This window comes from Nylanderia fulva, unplaced genomic scaffold (genome assembly GCF_048542155.1).
Source record: "Nylanderia fulva isolate GAGA-0341 unplaced genomic scaffold, ASM4854215v1 Scaffold7, whole genome shotgun sequence".
NCBI classification, from domain to species: Eukaryota; Metazoa; Arthropoda; class Insecta; order Hymenoptera; family Formicidae; genus Nylanderia; species Nylanderia fulva.
The window spans coordinates 3953878-3961454 of NW_028190807.1; the positions used below are offsets into that span (position 1 = coordinate 3953878).

At 32.0% G+C, this 7577-nt stretch overlaps 1 protein-coding gene across 1 annotated transcript in view; it reads right to left on the bottom strand.

The window, feature by feature from the left end:
• Window positions 1–7577, bottom strand: part of rg (A kinase anchor protein rugose) — a 319999-nt gene that overhangs the window by 163522 nt on the left and 148900 nt on the right.

Genomic DNA, 7577 nt, shown 5'->3' on the forward strand with positions numbered 1-7577 from the left:
GTCTCTAAAACTTTAGATTTAGACTGTTTTGTCAAATATTCGATATGTAAGCAAGATTTTGACGAAATACAATTAAAAATATTTCATGTATTTATGATTGATTGATATCATTTTAGCAATCTTAATATACACTCAAGTACATCATAATTAATTGAACTTTCGAATGATTTCTTTAGATAAATAGTTAAAAAATAAGCCAAATTTATTAAAAAGTATTTATATCTCATGAATGATAAAGACTGAAATACTTATACATTATACATATTTATAAAAATAAGTTAATATTTATAGGTCGTGGTAAGTAAAATAAGTTAATATTTATTTGTTTTTTTTCCTTTTTTCTTTTTTTAATAATATTTATGGTCTATGTTTTAGCGTCTATCTTCTTTCTTCTCAAGATTAAATATTATACACATTAGTGCAAAAGAATATAATAGACATTGTTAAAAATTTATTAATAGTTACATAATGTTTTAACTAATTTATTTATAATAAAAAATGTGTGAATAATTGACAACTATGTTTATTTTATAATGTATTAGTTTTACTCTAATTTGTTATAGCCTATCCATCCACATTTTGATCATTATTAAATTTATGTTGCCGAAAACAAAATAAAATAATATGAAATCGACCATAAATATCTCGTCGTAGAAGGATATACCTATATTATGTATATGCAAGTAAAATCACTCAGCTCAGGAGTTGCTTAATGCAATTTTTAAAAATAGTGAAAAATCTTTTAGACATGTTGACATTTTTATTAAAATAATAAATTAAATAACCTTGCTAAAAATAAAAGTAAAAATATATGCTCAGCATATAAAAGTATTTAAAATTATTGCTCGCCTGTATGCATATTGTTCCTGCTAGATTCTGTTATTATTATTACATCAAAAGAATTCAAATATTGTGGCAGTCATTAAGATTATTTACGATAAAAAACAATTTCCAAGAATCAGAATCCACAAACAGCGCCGTATATTCTAAAATGTTGTAGCCATTTTTGCAGGCTTGCTTAACATTAGCAAATTAAAATTTTTTGCTCCAAACTTTAATATAAATATTTGATTTTAAATTGCGAAATCTGCTGAATGTATTACATCTCGTTAGCTTGTCATCTATCATTAAAGATAGATAGACAGATATCACTAAAGTTATATAGAAAAGAATTTATCTAAAAGTTGTGTGATTTTGTGTGCTATTGAATTTCAAAGATGACCCGATGCAATAAATAAAGTTGTTCGCGAATCGAGTTATTCCGCATGACTTTCGTCGAAGCTACCGTGAAACTGTGAAATTCTCTGGAAGTTTTCGAGCCATTGTGAGTGCAATCAATATGTGTTCAATACACACAATATTCGTTATTGATATCCATTAATGAAACAGACTAACAATGAGTTCTTTTAAGTAGAATATACGAGTATTGTTTCGCATTTTCTATTTTATAATTCAAAGAAAAGAACGTCCGTCATGCAATCTATTGTTAAATTTATCATTATTAATATGTCGTGTGTGTGTGTGTGTGTGTGTTTGTGTGTGTGTGTGTATATATACACACAAAATATATCTTTTAAATATTATTTGAATGTTTACCATTGATCATAAATAAATTTAGAATATGTAAATTAACAACCAAAATCAAGTAATAGTATATTGTTTTATATTTCACAAATATATTTATCAGAAAGTAAATTCTTTTAATATCTCTCTCTCACACACACACACATACAAAGGCTTGTAGCAAATATAACTAGAACGATTTTATATTTTGCAACAGCGACCGGAAATTGAATCTGCGGTAAAGATCTCAAATAAATTTGTTTCAAATTTCACGAATGCATCTGATCGAAATATGGTTGCAATTAAAGTAATAAGAGTACTTAATGTCAATTTTAAAATTTTCCTTATTAGATGTCTGAAGTACGGGATATGTTGTAATGTAAAAAATGAAAGTATGTAACGGAATGATAGAAAAGTCGAGTTTGATTCCTGATATCTTATTGGACTGGTATTAACGTCCAACTAACTTTTAAGTCTTTTAGATTGTAATGTAGTTAGGAACTTAATAACTGTACTCTCTAGAGAAAGCTTAGCTTGTATTTTTCTTTTTTTTTCTAAAAGTTCTTTCTTGATATCATGCTTTGTGGAAAAAGATTTAGCGTAAATCAAAGTTATATCCGCTATCACTATTTGTTATTATTATAATTTTATTATAATTTCATTTTTTTGTGAAATGATCAAAAACACATAAAAACACATTGAAAATAACATAGGAATATTTTAATGTATAAAGATTAAAAGTATTTACATGCTTATTCACACAAATAATGTTTATATAATATAAAAAGAGGCATGCATTAAAATTTAAAATTGTCTGCAAAATAAAATATAATATTACTTACTTCCTAATTTAACACTGTCTTGAACTATTTTTTTATGCGTTAATTTTATCACTTATTAATCATTTTTTACCTTCATTATTTGTTAGCTTTGATTTTTACAATTAATTATTCGGAACTGTATCTCTTGGTTTAAGATCACTAAGTTCCATATATAAATTAATCTCGAAACTTACATATGAAGAAATAGGCGCGAAAATTATTACTATTTCTTCATATGTAAGTTTCGAGATTAATTTATATATGAAACTTAGTGATCTCAAACCAAGAGATACAGTTCCAAATAATTAATTTTTCGTGCTTTGGCTCTGTTGGCCGATTTAAAAAACATCATATTTATATTCTTAATATTGAGAGCCGATAAAAATATTTCTTTCTGATTTATATTTAAATTTATATATAAATTTGTATTTAAATCTGTATTTAAATTTATATTTAAAAAAGATGTATATCTCTTTTTATATATTTACATTTAAAATTTTTTAAATTTTTATATTTATATTTATCACATCGGTTATATTTATATTTTTTATTTATTTAATATTTATATTTAAAAAAAATTTATACATCTGTTTAAAAAAATATATATATTTTTATATAAGTATAATAATAAAAAAAAAATAAAATGTGTTAAAAAGATCCAAGATTACTAATACCTTAACACAAATTTATATATATATTGAAACATGTACATATATCTTATATATATATATATATATATATATATATATATATATATATATGTGGTATATATCCCCCGACATTTAAATTCATGCTTTAGATGTATATACATTATATATACATCTTTTGATAACTATAAAAATCGAAATTAACATCAATAAGTAATCAAGTCAACGTAAAATAGACATTGAAGTAGTTCAAGTCAGCATTAAATCAGACATCGCACGACGGAATAAAGTCACTGGTAACTCCGCGCGCAGTAGTTAATGATACCATAAGTCAGCCTACGGTAACTGTTCACTATGAATTTTCCGTTGAACGAGATTGAAGCCGTATGTTTCGCACACAGTTTCTCTTAAAATCCCATAGAAATACTTGAGAAAGAGAGAGACAGAGAGAGATTTCATTTTTGATATTTTCGGACAGCTTAACGCTGAAACCAAAAATGTTTTATGCAAAAATCGACATTTTTTCCCATTTGTTGGGAATATGTTGGCATCACCGGAGGAAAAGCCGCGTCACAAAATGCATTGGAGTTCACGAGCGGAACTATAAAAGCTGCATGACGAGTACGGGAGGGCTCGTTTATAGATCGCCGTGTTGCTTAGCGTAGCATATAGAGCGCTTCTCGTCTCGCGGATGTACGAATGGGATAAACGTGAATGTTCGTATCATTCAGCGCACGTTTCGCCGGCTGAGGAAAAATAAAAAAAGTCGTGCCGATGAACGGGCTAGCAAAACGCATTTTTTTTTTCTTTCTCTTTTCTTATTTTTTACTTTCGCGCTGCACCGCGTCACTGAGAGACGCGAAACTGCATGATGTGCAGGCAGTATATGCAACGCTAGCCAGCACTTCGAGATGCACCGTCATTGCGCCAACAATTTAAATAACACTCACGTCGACGAGAGATTTATAATACGGGCGCGGCTAGCCATTTCTTCACCGACGCGACACTTTGATGATAAAAAAGACGTGACTCTCTTCCGAGATAGAATTTTGGAACATGTACAGGTTTCGGGAGAGAGTATATAACGCGCATATTTTAATTTTCCTTAAATATACAGGATGTGTTACAAGTTAATGTTCTGCTTTCTCCGATTTCTCGTCATATATCTTGTTATAAAATCATTAGTAAGTAGTGACATTAAATCTGATTGACATCCTATTGCTAAGTATCCTTTAATGTAAATATTTCGCAATATTTTATCCTCCGAAGAGAAAAACTTGTCACGCGCGCGCGTCAGCAAATCACGTAAACTTTTTCAAATTGTTTAAACGTGTTATTTTTTCACATTTCTTTTACTCGATTTATTTTTTCACCGTGTAATATCGATTTTCCATTTCCGTACATTTATACGAAAAGAATTTATACAAGCTGTGTACCATGTTGCGCGCGAGATTATATCCTGTTTTTGATATCCAATATCAAAAAAGCTCACGTGAGAGGTTAATATGCTCTACTGAAAGTATATCGAATATAACAGTATAAATAGCTTTGAGCTTCTGTAGCTGAAAGCTACACGCGAATCCTCTTATAGTTCAATTTACGACCGTAAGTGTATCGCAATGCTTGTCGTACGCCACGATTCATTTATACCGGAAATGTTCATCGGGACGCGTATATACGTATACTATATACGTTACGCAAATAGATGTATCACAGGAAGAAACGTGTCCTCGACTCCGATATAAATTCCGATCAGACATATCCACTTTGCGAGAAAATTCGGTCGCGTGACTTATTTCACAAGATTTCCGCAAACTGAAATATCCATTTCAATTTACGCGAATCTGTATGTCGCGTCGTCTCTCGTCGCATTATGTCATCATTGTTGAAATGGTGCGTTAACATCCATAATTCGGTGCCACGGTGTAATTTTCAATGCATTTTTAGTCGATTATAAATAAATATATTTGAATTTTTATTTATGGAAAGTGTTGTCTGGAAACCGCTTTATTCATCAAGTAAAATAATAAAATTGCAAAACACTTATTTCATATGATAAACATTATTAATGTAAGTTAAATGAATAAATGATAACAAACGCGTAATTTTTGGATTAATTAGGAGAAAAAAATTTATGAGCATTTACATAACAAACTTTCAGATGTATAAGAAAGGATATACTTCAATGAATCATGCTTCAGAGAAACAACTTAAGCAGTTAACGAATCACAAAAAATGAAGCTTGATGTTTTAAACGTCATTAAATTTAAAATGTTAGGACTCTAACATTTGCGCATATTTTACGTCTAGCGTAAATTATATAAAATGATTGTTGGCATAACAAACTGGACATGGAACGCGTGTAAAATTTATTCTAGGAATATTCAAAAAATAATTATATAATGGTAAAAAATTTTTCCGTTTATATTTCACTGCTATATTAATATTTCTCGTTTATATAAATACTCACACATTTATAAATGCTCTCCCTTTCTCTCTCTCTCTCTCTCTCTCTCTCTCAGGCATTAGAAATAGCAATTTTATAAAAATGTTGCTTACGATATATTGAAGATTAAACGTAATGAGACACGGTTAAATATCGAATTTCGTTTTACCGGATGAACAATGATCTGATGGATTATTTCTATAGTGAATAGGAAATTTAGCGCGGTCTATTGGAATTTCCTACGATATGCGTTTCTCTTTGCGGCATGATGATCGACACATCACGGCGAGAAGAAGATCGAACGGTCGAACACTTCGGTAGAGCCGATATTAATGCAAGCAGCGTATCGCGTACGTGATACCTATGCATTCGTGTCGACACTAAAAATTCAGTGCGCACATCGTTGTCGTGATACTGATGTTGGCGGTAAGCACCGTAACGCTGGACGTACCAGCAGTTTCATCCTCTGTGAATTAACAATAGCTCGCAATGCACTCGGGCCACACAGAATACATTAATGCATAGTTGTATATGACGATAGAAAATTGAGTCAAATGAATGGATCGGCCAAAGGAAAAGCTTTTAATGGAACTCTATATCCGATTTCCTTTAATTTGCTCCAGTGAAATGTGTTCATTTAACGTGAATTAAAGCTTCATTAGTGCGTAAGAAATGTTTTTAATTTAATGGTATTCAACGCTTCATTATATGAGTTAATTATACACAATTGCAAATTTTTGCGATTGTAATACAAGTCGCATTAGAGAAATGTTTTCTTTTTGTTAAACGTAAAATACTTGATACGACATCTCGTCCACGCGTATATTGGACAACGTTGCACCGCGTAATCCGTAATCCTAACTGGACACAATGCAGTTTGATTCAATCCAAAACAATGGATAATACCCGAATTACATTTCAGTCTCGCAAATATCCCGCGTAAGCTCAGCTTTAGATCTAACATCTATACTCGTCTCGCTGAAAGCCATCAGAGCGTTTGAATCTAGAATGCTTGATTTTTGAATGAGAGAAAGACTCGGAAAATTCTCGCAAAGCGCCGTTGGTCTTTGAAAGAGTGGCGATGTAAAAGGTGCATCTATAGGTATAACGGGATGTAATCATCCTGCGCAAGTCGTTGTGAATCGCGGTTTGGAGCAATTATGACGAAAAGAAAAGGCAAAAAAGCTCCAGGTCAATGGCATTTTTCCATCCTCTCTCTCTTTCATCTTTTTTCTATTTATCTATCTCTATTTCTTTCTTTTCCTCGCACTTTCTGTTTTTCTTTCTCTGGCTCGGCCTCGTCACGCTCAACTCCGTAGCACTTTCCACTCAGCTTCCCGATTCCCTGACATTGGGCGCACGTCCGTCCTATTTATCTAAGCAGGCTGCACAGAGCTATAAGATCCAGCAGCCGTATTTCGCTACTCCCTATGGCCCGTGAGAGCTGAAAGTCGATCCGATCGGAACGCACGAGACTCGGTCGGACGAGGAGAGCAACTATCGGATCGGATAAAGTCACTTAAGGGGCGCCGTATCACCTTTCCCTGTGAAAATACGGGAAACCCTCGTCGCACCGTTGTCGGCCCGCGCCCCAATTCCCTCGCGACCTCGCTTGTTAACGGACGATATAGTTGATAAAGCACACAGACACGAATGCGCACTTGCGATTCATTTACATGTGTGTATGCGTGTGTATATATACATTTGTATGTGTGTGTGTGTGTGTGTATATGCGCACGCGTGCGCGTGAATCGAAGTGTTGCGAATGCAAATGCTGTTAGAATGGATGAGCTCAAGACGTGGAAATTGGGCGTTTGTCACGCTGACATAAGATAAGCGTTCAATAGATTGATTGTCTCGATTCGGTTAAGGACCAACAGTTCTCGACGATTTGAAGCAGGTTTCCAGAATATAGTTTATGGAGCACATTCATTTCATGAAATACACGAAATCGACATTATGATTAAATATCTATATATACATATTTATTCTAAAGATATATAGTATATCATATAAGAGAAACTCCAATATTTTTTCGTATTTATCTTTTGCGAAGCAATATAATGAAAATTGCAACTAATTTTTTTGCAAGCAGCAGTC